The sequence below is a fragment of the Monopterus albus genome, unplaced genomic scaffold (assembly GCF_001952655.1).
Source record: "Monopterus albus unplaced genomic scaffold, M_albus_1.0 scaffold38.1, whole genome shotgun sequence".
Lineage (NCBI taxonomy): Eukaryota > Metazoa > Chordata > Actinopteri > Synbranchiformes > Synbranchidae > Monopterus > Monopterus albus.
The window spans coordinates 4,042,888-4,058,650 of NW_018127918.1; the positions used below are offsets into that span (position 1 = coordinate 4,042,888).

The 15,763-nt window shown below is 39.6% G+C and overlaps 1 protein-coding gene across 3 annotated transcripts in view; it reads left to right on the top strand.

Moving 5' to 3' along the window:
• The window catches only part of zbtb16a (zinc finger and BTB domain containing 16a), a 130,015-nt gene that overhangs the window by 61,910 nt on the left and 52,342 nt on the right, over positions 1 to 15,763 (top strand). The gene's annotated exons all lie outside the window — the stretch shown is intronic.

Genomic DNA, 15,763 nt, shown 5'->3' on the forward strand with positions numbered 1-15,763 from the left:
TATATATCTTTTCTGCACCATGTGACAGAGCAGTGAAAAATTATTAGATTATTTTCTTTGCTCGCTGCAGACAGCATATCTCTCAAATCTTGCTCTTTGTTACCTACCCATATTATTTATAAGATCCAAAACCTCCACTCATTCTTTTGACAGTTTGCTTTAGCGTACTAAAATGTGTTTGTAGATCTGAATGTAATGTCATGATGGCTTATTTTGCAAGGGATCGTGATTCATTTACAGTCCCAAATGGGAGAATGGAGTGGAGGGGATTGTTTGTGACACAAATGGTAATAAAAGTAAATATTCTTTCAGGCACGACCTTTTATTGCATTATGTAAGTTGGCCAATAGCTCTGGGAAACTTTTTAGATCAATTTTGCAGTGCAGATTAGAAAGCTATGAATCCCATTTATGGAGGAGCTCCCTCATGAAATGCTCTTTGAAACTTTTATATTTTTGGATGAAAAGAGAATGAACGCAGCTAAGCAAAGATCTGCTGACGGCACTTTCATGTGAGGGGAAGAAAGAAAGCAAGAGAAAGTGAAAGGAGGCAGAGCAAGTGAGGCAGAGGGAGAAGATAAAAGCAGTCCCAAAGCCATCTGGAAGTAGCCAGGACACACAAGGATTGCTTTTATGCTACTAATTCCACTGGGAGGTGCGACATAAAAGCAAAGCATGGATATTGTGTTATAACTGTTGAAAACAAGCAAGTGGCCACAGAATACTAATATGGCCGGTCAGAGGGAAAAGCACTTCAATCCAGGAGTAAATGGTCTTTTTGGATGGGCCCCCACCCAGAGGATTTTTGTGGGTGTTAGGGGGTACAGGGTGTATTGATTTGCAACTATTAGTGGACTACCTTGCAGACACCTTCTGAAGCACTCTGCACAGACCTTCAGGCAGCACCACACTTTTACTGTCTAGATTATATAGTCCGTTTGATATTTATTGGCTGATAATTATTGAACTATTGGCTGTGTTTTCATACACAAAGAATTCTGATTATCATCCATACCTGGGATTAGTTGCAATTCTTGGGTGCACCCTGTCGTTTAGGGATTAGGAATTATTAGTGAAGGTTTGTGTACGTTTATTAATTTATTTATTTAAACCTTTATTTTATCCAAAGAAAAATAAGTTGCAGTGAGGTTTGCAGTCACTTTTGCAAGTGAGCCTTGGCAAGATGGTGGCACATTAACAGTGTGTAAGCATGTCACAGACAACACAAAAGATAAACAAACAGTATTGTTGCATTGACAGCACTGTCATTTCACCTTTCCCTTAGGTGATCTGTATGGAGTATAGACTGAGCCAAAACCAGTTTGCTTGACTAACTGGTTTTAAAGGCAGTTGCAATGTAAATGTACCTAAAGAAAAGAGCCTTTGATTCATTAGATGTTCACTAAATATGCAATTACATCTCTGTGGACTACAATGAAAAATGTAAAGAGAATAGAGACATAATGAGTGCACCCACCATAACAGCAGCAGACATCGCCAATACAGATAAGTATGGCACAGCAACATGGTGGTTAGTGCTGTCGGTACTCAGGCTTCCTCCCACAGTCCAAAGACATGCAGCTTAGGTTGATTGGCGTCTCTAAATTGCCCGTAGGAGTGAGTGTGGGTGTGTGTGGTTGTCTGTCTCTGTCAGTCCTGGCGATCTGTCCAGGGTGCACCCTGCCTCTCACCCAGTGTCAGCCCCCTACGACCATGTTCAGGAAAAAGCAGTATAGATAATGGATGGATGCATTATATCGCATACAACATATGAGAACAAACCATAAAGATCAAAATACATTAAGCAGAAAAAAATACTCCTAAAGTTTTGAGAAGTCACAGTCAATATGTGCTTGATCAGTATTAATATGTTTCCATTTAGTACATCTTAATGTTTTCATAACCACAGCAGTCAAAATGAATAAAATACCCAATTAGCTAACAGCAGATCTAGAGAAGGCAGGCAAACTCTCTGAACCATATAGTCACCATTTCTGCCTCAGCTGATTCTAAACCCACTTTACACTGGTAAAAATCCCAGAGACGGCCTTGGCTTTGGTTTGGTTTCATTCGCCAGCACTCCTTGGCAGAAATTTTTGTCTGCTACTGTTTGGCTGTCTGCCAGCAGCTATCATTGCCTCTACTGTACTATCAGTTCTGCTGCATGTAGCGATATCCAGAGCTGCACAGAGGCCTGTGCACAAAGTGATGGGTTTGCAGGAAGAAGAGGGAAGAGGGCAGGTGGAGCTTTAGATCAAAACTGTTTTAGCAGCAGGATCCATGTCACTATGGTCAAATGAATAGCATTAGCAACAAGATCTTTTGTTTTTGTCTTGATTTTTTTTAAAATGGACAAAAAATGAAAAATCTTAATTTTAAAAATCTGATTTTAACACTGAATTTAACATTTAAAGATCTCCACTGACACCCAGGTTTACTTTCAAAATGCCAAACATTACAATCAACACAATGTGCAAAAAATGTTTCCTCCTAATTTGTTCTTTATTTAGGACTATATGTGTCTAATTGTGTCTAATTATATTGTGTATGCTGTGAGCTATGTCTGTAGCATAAAATAAAATTTTCGGATGAAGGCAGCCAGGAAGCTGAGCTCACACACTCATAAATGACTGGATCTCACAGTCATCTGTGGTTCTGGACAGAACCTGAGAATGAAGGGTGGGGTCCTATTTTTTTTTTTTTTTTTTTTTTTCTATACCTTACTATACTCAACAAATAATATCCTGACTCTGACATCCCATTTGGGGGAAAACCGATGACTTCATGGGAAAGTGCTGGTAACCTCTGTATGATGTGATTTGGCAGATAACACAGGCTTGATGACTTCAAGTCCTGTGATATTTTGAGGGAAAGTTTATTCCCTAAATAGTTCTTGTTGTGAGATTTCCCTAATTGATCCGATTTGCCTGTTTGAAGTCAGCACTCAAGTTTTATGTGGAAGATTTAACAGGGTGGCTGAGAGGATTTTGGAATCCAACTAAATAAATAAGCATGTAAATCAACGCACCTGCGAGCAGTAACATTTAAAAAAAACTGCATGTTTCAAGCATTTCCTGTTGTTTAACCATTTGGATATTCTGTCATCTGCGAGCTCAGACATGTCTCCAGGTGTTTCTGTTAGCTCAGCTCGGCCCCTTTTTTTCCTGAGCTCAACCATTTCACATCAGCAACTGCTTAGTAATGATCCAGTTATCTCTTTGCTAATTATATCAGTAGCTAATCTTCACACCATGACATGGGGACATGCAGTCACAATAAGGGCACTCCCTATTGTGATCCCTTCTTTCAAGATGCAGTGTTTCCAGATATTGCATCAAGAATATTTTATTTCTGCCAGCTTTCATTTCAGAAATCCAGATATTTCTGCCAGTTTAAACTCTTCTTTCCTTTTTCTTTGGCACAGGTTTACTACCCAAGTGATCGCTATATTCCCTGCTTTTCACTCAGGCCCTGTGACTCCAACCTTAATAAACTTAACATTGCCTTTGACAATGTGTGACTTAAAAGCAGGAAATAATGGGCACTAAACACTAAATCCTTACAGGTTATTGACCTGGGGAAAAGGAGGGTGACTGTGTGTAGGGGTCATGCACCAACTCCTCCCATGATTTTTCTTGTCACGTTGCCCATTTTGGGTCCCTGTATACAAAAAAGAAAACAGAATGAGGGCAAAGAGAGACAGTGACAGCTTTTGTAATGCCGTAGACACGAGTTTCCTAAGCATCTGACTAGAATGCTTATGCTAACATAAAACTGGGTGAATGTAAAGTGTCCACCATGTGGACTTTTAATGAGCAGGAGCTCTATGTCTCCAGTTACACTGGTAAAAATCCCAGAGACGGCCTTGGCTTTGGTTTGGTTTCATTCGCCAGCACTCCTTGGCAGAAATTTTTGTCTGCTACTGTAGAAGATGAAAATAACGAAGCAGGGCAGCAAGTGTCTAAATTTTGTGCAATCACCTTAAACCTCGGTTCATCACCGGCACCTCCCCAGGCAGCAAACAGCTGCCCTGATCCAGCAGCCATCTCATCCCTCCCTCTCTTGAACTATAAATACATTTACAGCACTGTGAAGAAGATGTCATTTGCTGGATTCCCAGCAGCTGGCAGGGCAATAGTCTGTGGTGGTCACAGGGGTAAGGGTTCAACTGCTGGTCAGAGTCTCAGGTCTGTCTCTCCCTCTTCAGAGCTCACACAGAATACAGCTAATGTTGTATGAAAATGAGCTCTCTGCCCTGCATGGTGCTCAGTCTAATGCTGTTGATGGTGTCAGTCTCTTTGTCTGCCCAACACTTTCTTTCATCGCAAGATACAGTATCTCAACAGCTACAGGTACTAGCCAGATTACTATGGAATTTGGTATGGATATTCGTGGTCTACAGAGGTTGAATTGACACCATCCTCAGAAAAAGAGGAGTTGTTTGGTCTGACATTGTTTAAGTGTTCTGGGCATATGACTTCTTTTGGCTGTTCAAATAATCACTGCAACTCTTCAAGCCAAGGTGGAAGGAGCATGGCAGGGGTCAAAGAGATGCTTGGGCTTATAAAACCTCTGACATTGACCCAAAGGACTGCTGCTTCCATCTGTTTTCCTACCAACAATCACCAGTTGTTTCTTTAAACCATGACTCTTCCTAACCTGAACCATGTAGTTTTTGTTGCATAAACTGAACTTATCCATAGCCACAAAGGGGTGTGGATCAGGAAGCACTCATAGGAACTGTGTGTGCTTTTGGAAGGCCGTGACAAACTACTTGATTTGTTGTCTGCTAATGACACCAGATCATAAAAATGTCATGAATCATATTGAAAAACAATTGCCTGTTTCATCATACCGTTTGGATGCTAACTCATGATTTTCGTGATGTTTGCTTGACACACTTTGGCTCATGATAAGGTATCTCAAAAAGTACTAGGTAGTTTGCTGAGTGCTTTTGTGCACTTGATCATAATCCTTCTTGATTGCAATGACCCTATGGTTTTGTTCTTTGTGCCACCCTCACCCTTAAAGTCTCATTACTGGTGATGATTAAATTATAAAATGACTTTTGTTTGCCCTACTGAAATGAACATTGCTGCTTCAAGGTGCCATTGGCAAGACTTTAGTCATACAATTTATATATAGGACATTATATGCAAATATCAATAATTTCCAAGCATTCGCAATAAAACATGTTTATTGCTAATTCTCTCTGAACACAGTGCCCATTTCAGTAAAGATGCAGAATTGCTCTGTGCTTGTTTGATGGGTGTTGCCAGCTTCTTTTTCATGTCAGATTGTTTTGGAAGATTACTGTCAAGTGAAGGAGCTGGTTTGAAGTTTAAAGGCAGTAGAAATTCAACAGGAACATTCACTGGCTGTTGAAGAAATAAACAAGCTCTAAACAAGACTCGGGAGTTAAGCACCCTGAGAAGAATTAGAAGTGTGAAGAATAGAAAAAAGTCAGGGTCAGAAAGACATTACAGCAGCTTTTTAACAGCACACTTGCAATATAATACTGTTGCAAACACTGTGATCTCACTTTGACTTGTTCTTAACTGTATTATCTAAGAAAGCTGTTGATGTAGAAAACACTGGGAAGCGTTATGAATGGACAGAAGAGTTGTTTCTATAGCCTCTTGTATTTTCGTCGGTTATTCAGCATTTTGTGAATAGCTTGGATCAGATTATACATTAACTTAATGTACTTGCTGGTTGCTCTAGGTTGACCTTAAACTGGTTGTCAGGTTATTTAGATTAGAGTTCTCTAACCTCAGATTCAATTGTGATATTGGGTATGGCTACTAAAAGGTCTGATAATTTCTTGTTGATAATTGATGCAAAATCCAAATCACAAAGGCCCTGAAGATATGCTTGCGTCTGTGGCCTGCAGGAGCACACGGATACATGTCAAAGCCCTATTTTCTTCTCTCTTTTTAAAAACGGAGGGGGGTTGAACGCAAAGCTGAAAACACATGGCACCTTTCACCTCTAGGGGTGGCTGGGGAGGAGGGGACCCCTGCGCTTGGAGAAGGTGGGGGTGTTTTTAAACATTTGGTCATTGTCTGGCAACACAAGGGTAATTAACCAGACAGCACGACAGGCAATATTACGTATTACAGGATTTTATTTTCATTTTAGAGATAGGAATACAATGATGCCAGAGATGGTTTAATGTCAGAGAACATGGGATATTGTAAACCAGAGCCATGAGGCAACAATAAACCTTAGTTTTAAAAGCTGCTTGTGTGACACCTTTTATATTAATTTGTAAAGTTGTCTAGTATTGTCCTCATCTCCTGCATAATTTTGTCCAAATCTTCACTGATAGAAAATATGGCCCAAATGTTTAAAAAAGTCTTATATACTCATATAATAATGAGGTAAATTGTATTACTGAAAAAGCAATAGTAATAACCTTGATTTGTCATAAATCTCAATATTAGAAAGTGCTTCATAAAAGGCAACAAATGACAGTATCCTCAGGTATGCTAATGGATAGCTAATACTGCATTAGTGTTGTTTTGAGCAAAATGGTGACATCAGCATGCTAACATGCACACAATGACATTGCTAATATGCTGTTGTTAACAGGTAATGTTTACCAAGTAAAATCCAAATAAAATACATTAAACTGAACCATGAGATTAATAATAGAAAAAAGTAAACCAAATTCCAGTCAAATACTGTAAAATAAGACAAATCAAGCAAAAACTGATAATCATATGTGTTAAGAAGAGATTAGACACTTATTGTCATTAGCTGTGTCCAGAGCTTCATTCTAACACTGTGCCCATTGCTACATTGACAGTAATTTGATTGTTGTTGTATATAAAAAAACTAGAAGTTACAGCAGTTTAGAAAACACAAGAAATAGTTTTAAATAATGCATGTGTATTTCTGTTTTTGTGTCAGTGAACACTCGTAACCAGGTTGCTTTGACGTCAAGTAAAAGAAGGGAGGATAGGTGAGAAGGAGGTAGAGATCTGGAAACAACTGCAGAAAAGGAGGGAGGAGGAGGAGGAGGAGGAGGGATGCATGTGTGGACTGAGATGCCCTCAGTCTCCCAGGGGGCAAAAGCTCTGGAAATGGCTTCGTCGTGCAGAGAAAGTCAGGCCACAAAGAGGGAGAAATAAACAGTACACAAGAAACAGGAACAGTGAGTGCAGGAAACTGTCTTTGACCTACTGGACAAACAAATTGGTTTGCAGGCAAAATGGATCAAAATGGATTAAGAAGCTGATCTGGACAAAAAAAAAAGTGACTGATGTTGCAGTGTGAGCCCATCCATTTTGGCTGAATTTAGAGGCTTCACGTGGAGGTGTGTTGTGTGTTTTGCCCGTCTGTGTGTGTATGTGTGTGGCTATGAAATGCTCTGCAAGTCAATATTTTTCTGCTTTGCCACGTCCCTAGACATCCCATTCGGTGCAACAGACTGTAAAGCTGTCAAATGCGACCTGAATATTCTCTGTCTTCATCTGCTTCCTCCTTTTTCTCTCCCTCCTTCTGCCTTGTGCTCTCTCACTTCCCTTTGATTTCTTTTTCCCCTCTGCCAATAACAATATCATCGGGAGCAAACATGTTCCTGTGCTTTTGATAGCTTGTCTAACATCCCCCCCCAACACACACAGAAAAGCAACATTATCTCCTCTTATCTATAGCACAGTTTGCTCACATTATAAAGTCATCTCTGCCTGTGTGTGTGTACATCTATTTCTTTGAGAACCAGTTCATTTTTATAGTTACTACAATATCATCTAGATAATACATGATGTGCGTTCCATGTGCAGCTTTGTGTTTGACTGGTTCACTTTGTTACAGTTTATAAAGCCACAGACTGAGACTGTAATTGTCCACTAAATTGTTTTTTACTACAAAATAGCTACTGTCTCCTCCTGTTCCATCCTTTTCTTTTCATTTGTATCAACATCTCTAAACCTTAAATAAAACCAGGCACAGTCAGTACTGTTACTCACATGGAGGCCACCGTAAGAGAAACCAAGAAACTATAAGTTTGCTGGCTTATTTGATAGCTGCTATTTTTGTCTGAAGTCATTATTTAGCAACTGGTCAAGTCTGCTTGGTTTAGCTTTCCTTTGTGAGTGCTGCACTGTTGAGGCCAATTTAGTTTTCTGTCTTGTATAATTTATTGCTGCAGCCTGTGTGATGTTACCACTTGTTGGTTGCTGTGTCCTGTTGTAAGATCTGTATGTGTTTCTTGGGTTTTCTTGTGTTATGTACATTCTGTTTGTACTGTGCGTTATGTTCTACACAGTTACAACATCTTTATTATACAGTAGCCAGGACATGTTAAACTTTCTGGTGAACCTGTTGTTGTCAGGATTACCAATTTCATATTATTGCAGTGCTGCAGTAAATCTATCAAATTTTACATACTACATTTTTTGTCATGTATATGAATATATTAGATGTCGTATGAATTAACCCTAATCTCATATTATAAAACATTTTCTTAAATATTGAAAGCGGTGACACATTTGAAGTCAGCTGTCTGTCATCAGTGTTGCTTTATAAAATCATAAGATAAGTATCTAACTTTTTGTTCCTGTGCCCAGATATGTTGTGAGTATTCTGTTCTCATTGTGTGCTCATGGTGAACTCGCTCACCTCCTGCATGTCGCCATCTGTCACGCACTCCCTGGTACACATTAAGTTGTATGTCAGCTAAAAATATATTTACTAAACTCTATTCCTGCACAGGAAGAGATTTTTAAAATTACTTGATGCGGGTTTATCCCATTAACTAAATGGGAACCCCTGTCAGTTATATGTGCACTACAAGACCTGTGTAATAATGTGCCTGTAATTGTAATGCCTTATTGCAAACTCATCTTTTGTGTTTGTGTGAGTGTGTGAGTGTGAGTGAGTGAGTATGCTTTATTATTTTGAGAGGCAGCCTGGCGTGGGTCCAGTCTTTTCTGAGCCTTGATAAAAACATGCTGGGAGCATGACGGTATACACCTACTCCACTACAGGGTACATGCAGTACCATGGCCTGTCCTCTACAATTGGCAGCCTCTGTGCTGCTGTACCACTGATAAGAGGCTGGTGTAAATAAAACTGTACAGCATGGCTCGTTAGAACACTGAAGGTAGAGCAGGACAGTGGGGCAGGCAGGGGGAAATTAGATAGAGAGAGCATGTGGTGTCTGTACTCATTGTTCTGACAGCATACTGTGTGTGTGTGTGTGTGTGTGTTTATTTTGTTATTTGCATGTGAACCAGACTGGATTTTAGATGCCAGGAATAAGGGTATTTTTTAAATACTCATGTTTCTTATTGGTTCACTGTTTTTTTTAGTGATAAAAGTTATGAAATCAGTAGAGTCAGTGGAGGTTATTTTTTTAGGGCTAGGGTTATGGAAATGAGTACAGTCAACGTGGGTGTGTGTATGTATGACCATATATGTTCCCACCATGAAAATCACTGAATTTTAGTGTGACAACCTGGCATAAGGTCAGGGTTAGAGGTTCAGCAAGTAGTTAGGGAAAGCCACCAGGAATTGAATGCAAGTCTTTGTAAAGCCCCCACAAGGTATGAAAACAAACTTGTGTGTGCGCGTGCGGGGGAGTAGGTGGGGGGGAGTGTGTCTGCGTGTGTTTATGGATTTTTGCTGTTTTTTGGTACTGAGAGTACTGTCTTACATAAGCCATTTATGTAGGCTCAGTGAACAGCCAGGCTATGTTTTTGTTGGTGACGGCGCTTGTCTGCCTCCCTCCCTCCCTCCCTCTGTCATACACATGCATACAGACACACACCCTCCCCCTAATCTGTCCTTTTTTGCTCTCTCTTTCCTGCCCTGTTTACACTGTTAAAAACCACTGAGTGTGATATTGCTTGGCCATCGACAGATACACTGTAATTAGCCTTTTTAATTTCCCATTTAGCCTTGCTGGCTCCTGAAAACAGATCATCCAGCCACTGCACAAATGTATGCACATACAATAAACTACACCCTGCCCTACACAAGCTAATGCTGTGTAAGGAATAAAATGGGGAAAAACTCAAATAAAGCATTGCCATGTCAAATTAACCTGGTATTACTCACACTGCTGGAACCAAAACCTGTTAACACACCGACGTTGTGGTGACAAGACGCTGGTACCCACCATGTAAATCACTGACTTTACATGGTGGCGAGTTCAATTCTATGCAAAAATCACCAAGCCGATTACAGTTTAAGGCCTCAGAAACCTTTTAGCAGCTTTTTTTTTTTTTTTATGTTTGATCTAACGCCTCTTGTGGTAAATTAAATAAAGCAACTTTACAGGTCAGTGTGGGCTGTGCATTTTACAAGGAATTTATGATGGGGAAATTTTTACTAGTGACAGGTTTATATGCCAGATGGAAACTCTTCATACTAACAGAGAATAAAAGAATATCCCAAATTTTATATCAGTCATGACAATGAATTTATATATCTATTTATGTTAAACACTACTGATAGAGTATTTTGTCCATCACCAATTTTCCTAAAAATCTTGCAAAGAGGAACCATGACAAATTCTGAGCCATTATATTGACAATTCTGACAAAATGTCTGAGCAAAGACACAGCCAGTTCTCACAAAATGCAATAATTTATATAGCGCTGGAGCTCCCCCTCCTCTCCTTTTTAGGCTTTGATCCAAACTGACATTTGGCTGGTGGAATATGATACATTAGAATAAGAAAGTGTGATAAATTCTGAGTAGCTGAGTACAGTGCAGTCTTAAAGACAGCTGGCATTTTCTTCAAATGCACCAGAGCTATTTGTTTACACTGCTGTATTTATGTATTTATGTGTAATGAATTGTACTCACTTGTGGTATTTTAATGTAGGCATTGCAGCACTCTTGTTCTCCTGGAACACTCAGGCTCTATTGTTGAACATTTCCTCAGTGTGAAAGCTCTTAGAGGCAGGGTTTCTGTGTGTGTGATGCTAAATAGTGTCAAGCCGTCTCATGCAGGAGCGCATGCAAGACCATCTAATAACTAGTTTTGATGACTATATTGCAGGAAACAGAAGGTTTTTGAATGACTTTTGTAATTTCCTGACAAATTGCATGTAGTTTTTTTTCCTCTATATTTTATTTTCAAGTAATGTCAATAACATATTTAACTGGTAGAACTGAGCTTTGCCAGTTAAATGCTTACAGTATGTTGCAATGGGAAGATGGGTGGCTTCATTAGATTATGAAATGACCAGTTGGAGTTAAAGAAGAAACACAGGCTTTGCAGGGTAAAATGTTGAACTCTCACATCAGCATAGTGGCCTACTTTTTGTGTGTTGCTAGCAAAGACAGGTTCTCTGGCTCTTGTGTTTTTTTCTGCACTTTTCTATCATGAAAGATTCAATTTAGACCCTTTTTTTATCTTTTTGCAAACTTAGCATGCATGCTCTACCTGTGAAAAAGAAGTTGGCTAGAACAACAAGTGTCAAGTCTGTGTGTGAGCATACAAATATTTAGTCTTTCACAGAAGGAACAAAAACGCAGAACTCTCAGGCCAGACAAATCAGGCCTTTCTCTGCCTGTGACACATTATTTTGAATGAGAAGCGCTTCTGAATGGTGGCATTATGACATCACATCGCTGAGCTGGATGATGTGAGTGTGGGGGATAGTGTGTGTGTTGTTACACCCAAAAAACACTTAGCACACCCACAAACCCCCAAATGTGCACTGCGCTTACAATCTCTGGTCCTTGTCACCGCATCATACCATAATGCCAGTTCGCATTTGTAGCTTAGACTCTTTGTATACACGGAACAAGTGTAATAGCAAACAGGACAATGCACCATTGCACTCCACATTATTGAGGGAAATGGGAGAATGAGCACTTAGTATGTCAGGGGAAATTACAGGCAAGGGAATGCACCATCACTTCCCTGTGAGACCTGTGCAGTGGGCTAATCCACAATCCTCATCACGTCTACTTGGTGAAATGTTGCCACTGTTGGGAAGCCCACAGCAGTTAACTTTAAGTGAAACACTCTTAAATAATGCCAAGGAAGTGGTTAGAGTACCTAGTGTCAATGAGACCCAACAGTAATCACAAGTTATGTTTATAGAGCTCTTTTGCAATAGAAGAACACGATTTACTGCATCAAAACTGTGGATAGGTTTCTGTCAGTGTTTTGACTCGTGACTGTGTCATTGTGTCTTGAGTGCTCATTGTGATTCTAAACTTTGGTAACATGACATAATGGCTTTGCAAAGCAACTGTGTACTGTAATATATTTTAATTGTCATTTAGGGAATGTGATTAGAAAAGGTTTAGATGTGTTTCACATGTCAGATATTAAATTGCCACTAGACTGTTGATTTGACATATACTTGACTTGGTACTATAAACCCAGACTAAGGGACCAACTTAAATACTATAGTTTGCATATACTCCTCAGCAAAGGACTATGCTTACTTAAACAAAAAAGAACAGAAGAAGAAAAAGCATATACTTAACATCTTACACTTACCACTGCAGTTTAAATTAGGATTAACATGAACAGTAATTAGTCTAGCTTTAAAAATCAGCAGTGCACAGACTAAGAGGTTAGTGCTTTTAAAATGTTAATAATATGGCACCATATCAAAGAAGGTTTTCTTTATCAAGAGGATGCAAGGCCTTGTAAGGACAGACCAAGTTTACAGTATATACAGGACTGTTGTATTACTTTTTACTGTCGGGAAGTTTACAGGAAGTCTTTTTGATTGGTAGGGAGTGCTCTCTGACTTGTTCTGTTTGGCAGCCTTTTATGAAATAACTGCAATACTGCAATGCAACAACAGTTGTGTAATGTCTCAGAGAGGGAAGCGAAAAGGGAAGCGGCTTTGGTGGCATGTGGCACCTGATCATCACCACATCTCCACCTCCTAGCGTGCACACACACACACACACACTCAATATAGGTTGTGTAACATTTTTTATGTCCAATAAGGGCTGAAACTGTAGCAGGGTGAAACAGTAGTCCCCACTAACCAAGTAGGAAAGTTTATCATTTGGAGATTACTTATTATTTCTCTTTGGTCTTTCATGTTGTGCGGTGGATCAGTTTTATTAACTGTTCATTAGCTTTTGTGTTTTTATTTATTTCAGTGTCTCCTGGTGTGCAGCAGGGAGATGTCACCTTTTAATGTTTGTTTTGCACAGTGAAATTAAAGATGTGATTTATTTCAAAGCTGAAATAATGTGCCTTTAGATTCCACTTTGTGATTTTGAATGGGGCCCCTAGTCAGTGTTTTGGGCTTTTTTTTTTTTCTTTTTTCATGGGGAACTATAATTCAGACCACATGTGACAAAAGTAACAGCTGATGTCAAGTGTGTGTCTCCTCTATCCCAGTTACCCTGTCTTTCCTAACTAACAAGTTTGCCCTCTTGCAATCAAAGGGGCCTTAAGATTTATCACTTTAATTTGGCAGTAAAAATGGCTGATGGTGACTGTTACCGCACAGAGGGCCCCCTCTTAGCACTCAGCTGGCTAACTAGAGTGACGGGCATCTGGCTGGGTGACTGCCTGGCTGTGTGCTCCCACTTTTCCTCCCCCTTTTGCCCCATAGTGACCTTACACAACTTCATTCTCCTTGAAGCAAGGCACCATGCAGACATTTCCTGACAATTTATGTCCTTGTGCCCCATGCAGGGGCATGGCCTGCACTAAAATCCTATCCCTGGCCCATTTAGCACGCGCCTCTTAGCCTCCCAGAAGACTGGTATTAGTGTTGCACCACTGTCTGTGAGGCGGAGTCATTACTTGTGTTAACCATGCCGCTGTAAAGCTGATTTATAGTACTGCAAATCATAGATGCGACTGTGTTTTTCTTACCTTCTAGATGTTGATCTTCATTTACAAACATACTGTAGCAACACACTTACACAGTTGCACACCTTCACGTTTGGGAGCTGCTCAATTACAATCACAGTTAAACCTGTCGGCCATGAGAAGGCAGGTGCCTGGCTCAGGGGCACGTAAGCTGTGGCAATAAAAGCTGTGACATTGTAAGTTCAAACTCATAAGCAATCAATTAAAAGTAGTTAAACAGATGCACATACTTGCACTCAAAGAGCTATTAAACAGGCTACTTAAATAGGAACAAATACAGTAAAAGACAAAAGACAGTCTCTCATATAAAAGCATTAGCAACAGAGCTAAGCATTAGTTAAACTCAGCTTTAAAAAGTTGTTTTGAATGCTTTTTAAAAAAAAAGCTGTTAGGGTGATAGTGAATAGCATGCTAAAAACACAGAGTAGTTTGTCAGAAGTAAAAACATAAATGTGTATTTACTTTAATATTAGTCTAGGGGTAGCACATGATGGAGTTGGGATTGTACTTGCATGGTCATAAAAATGTCCCAGTTGGTCGCTGCAAGGGCAATCAATGAGCTCAAATCAATAGATGGAAGGAGTCCAACACAGGTTAGCAGAGCAATGGTAGCACATAAAAATAATAATTACAGTTGATCCAACAATGATGAATCAGTAAGTTAAAGAAGCAACAGAAGGATGATGTGATTAATGCAAATTAAGGGCATCAGTGTTTAGGGATTTTTGTCTACATCTCCACTACATGTCTTTCTCTCCAAAGGTTAAGTGGCTGCTTTTGCCAGCTAATTTGGCCATATGCTCATCTGTGCATTTGACATCAGCACACCATACGCTGAACTGCAAATGATGCCACTTGAATATGCAGCCAATTAGAAAAGACATTGCTCACCAGCTCAGTGTAGCTTAGAGTTGTTGGAAGGGAATAAATCTTGTGATGTTATAGATAAATCTCGAATGTGTTAATTTTAAAGGTTGCATTACAAAGTCTTATGATCTTGTCACGCTTACTTGTGCAGTGTACCATCTTTTGCATAGCCTGTTGCATAAGCATTCTACTGGCAGGCACACTCTGTCATGCACAGTCCGTGTCATTTCTGCTTTTGGTAGGGCTTATTACAGTACAGGCCGTTCCCTAATGTCACTGTGGTTGCAAAACCACACAAACTATCTCTGCCTGACTTTTTTTTCTGTCATCTAAGAATTGGCTTCCTGTTTTCATTGTGTTCTCTTTCTCTCTCTCTCTCTCTCTCTCTCTCTAGCGTTGTTGTAACCCAGTAGACCTTGCCAAGAACAAACCAAGATCTGGCCGGGAAAGATTGTTCTGTGCTTGCACTGTACACATGCACGCCCATTTTGCACCCACGCACAATAACCAGATGTTAAATTTGTGTGTATATGTTTGTGCATGCATGTATTTGTCTGTTTGATGTGTATGGCATGTACAGTGCTTGTTGCCAAGCCATAAAAAGTAATTTGCCTGAACATGATATGATGTGCCCTCCAACAACACCCTGTACTGTATGTGAGCATGCCAGACTCCTGATTCTCTTTTTATTGCTGAACAAGGTTGAAGACATTCATAAAGTATAGGTGAACGTGGCAATCCAGAGCATTGCTCAAGGGCTACACAGATTCATAAACAGAAGCAAATTGTGGTGCAACAACCTAAATTTATGTTTGTTTGAGTTGTGAAGCAAAATGTAGGCAACATTTTATATTACAGTAGCCTACACACACTAATCAGTCGAATACTGAAAAGCATGTATTTTGACAAAATGAAAGAGGATCAAATTCTGAAGGTTTGAGTCTTCAGATACTACAGTTCAGATATTAAACTAAATTGTATAATGTAATTTTTATATCGTTTTTAAAAATGCAGTCAGTATTTGTTTTTTGCATCAACAAACATATGTGGTTTGGAACTGTTAAATGTGTTGTTGATG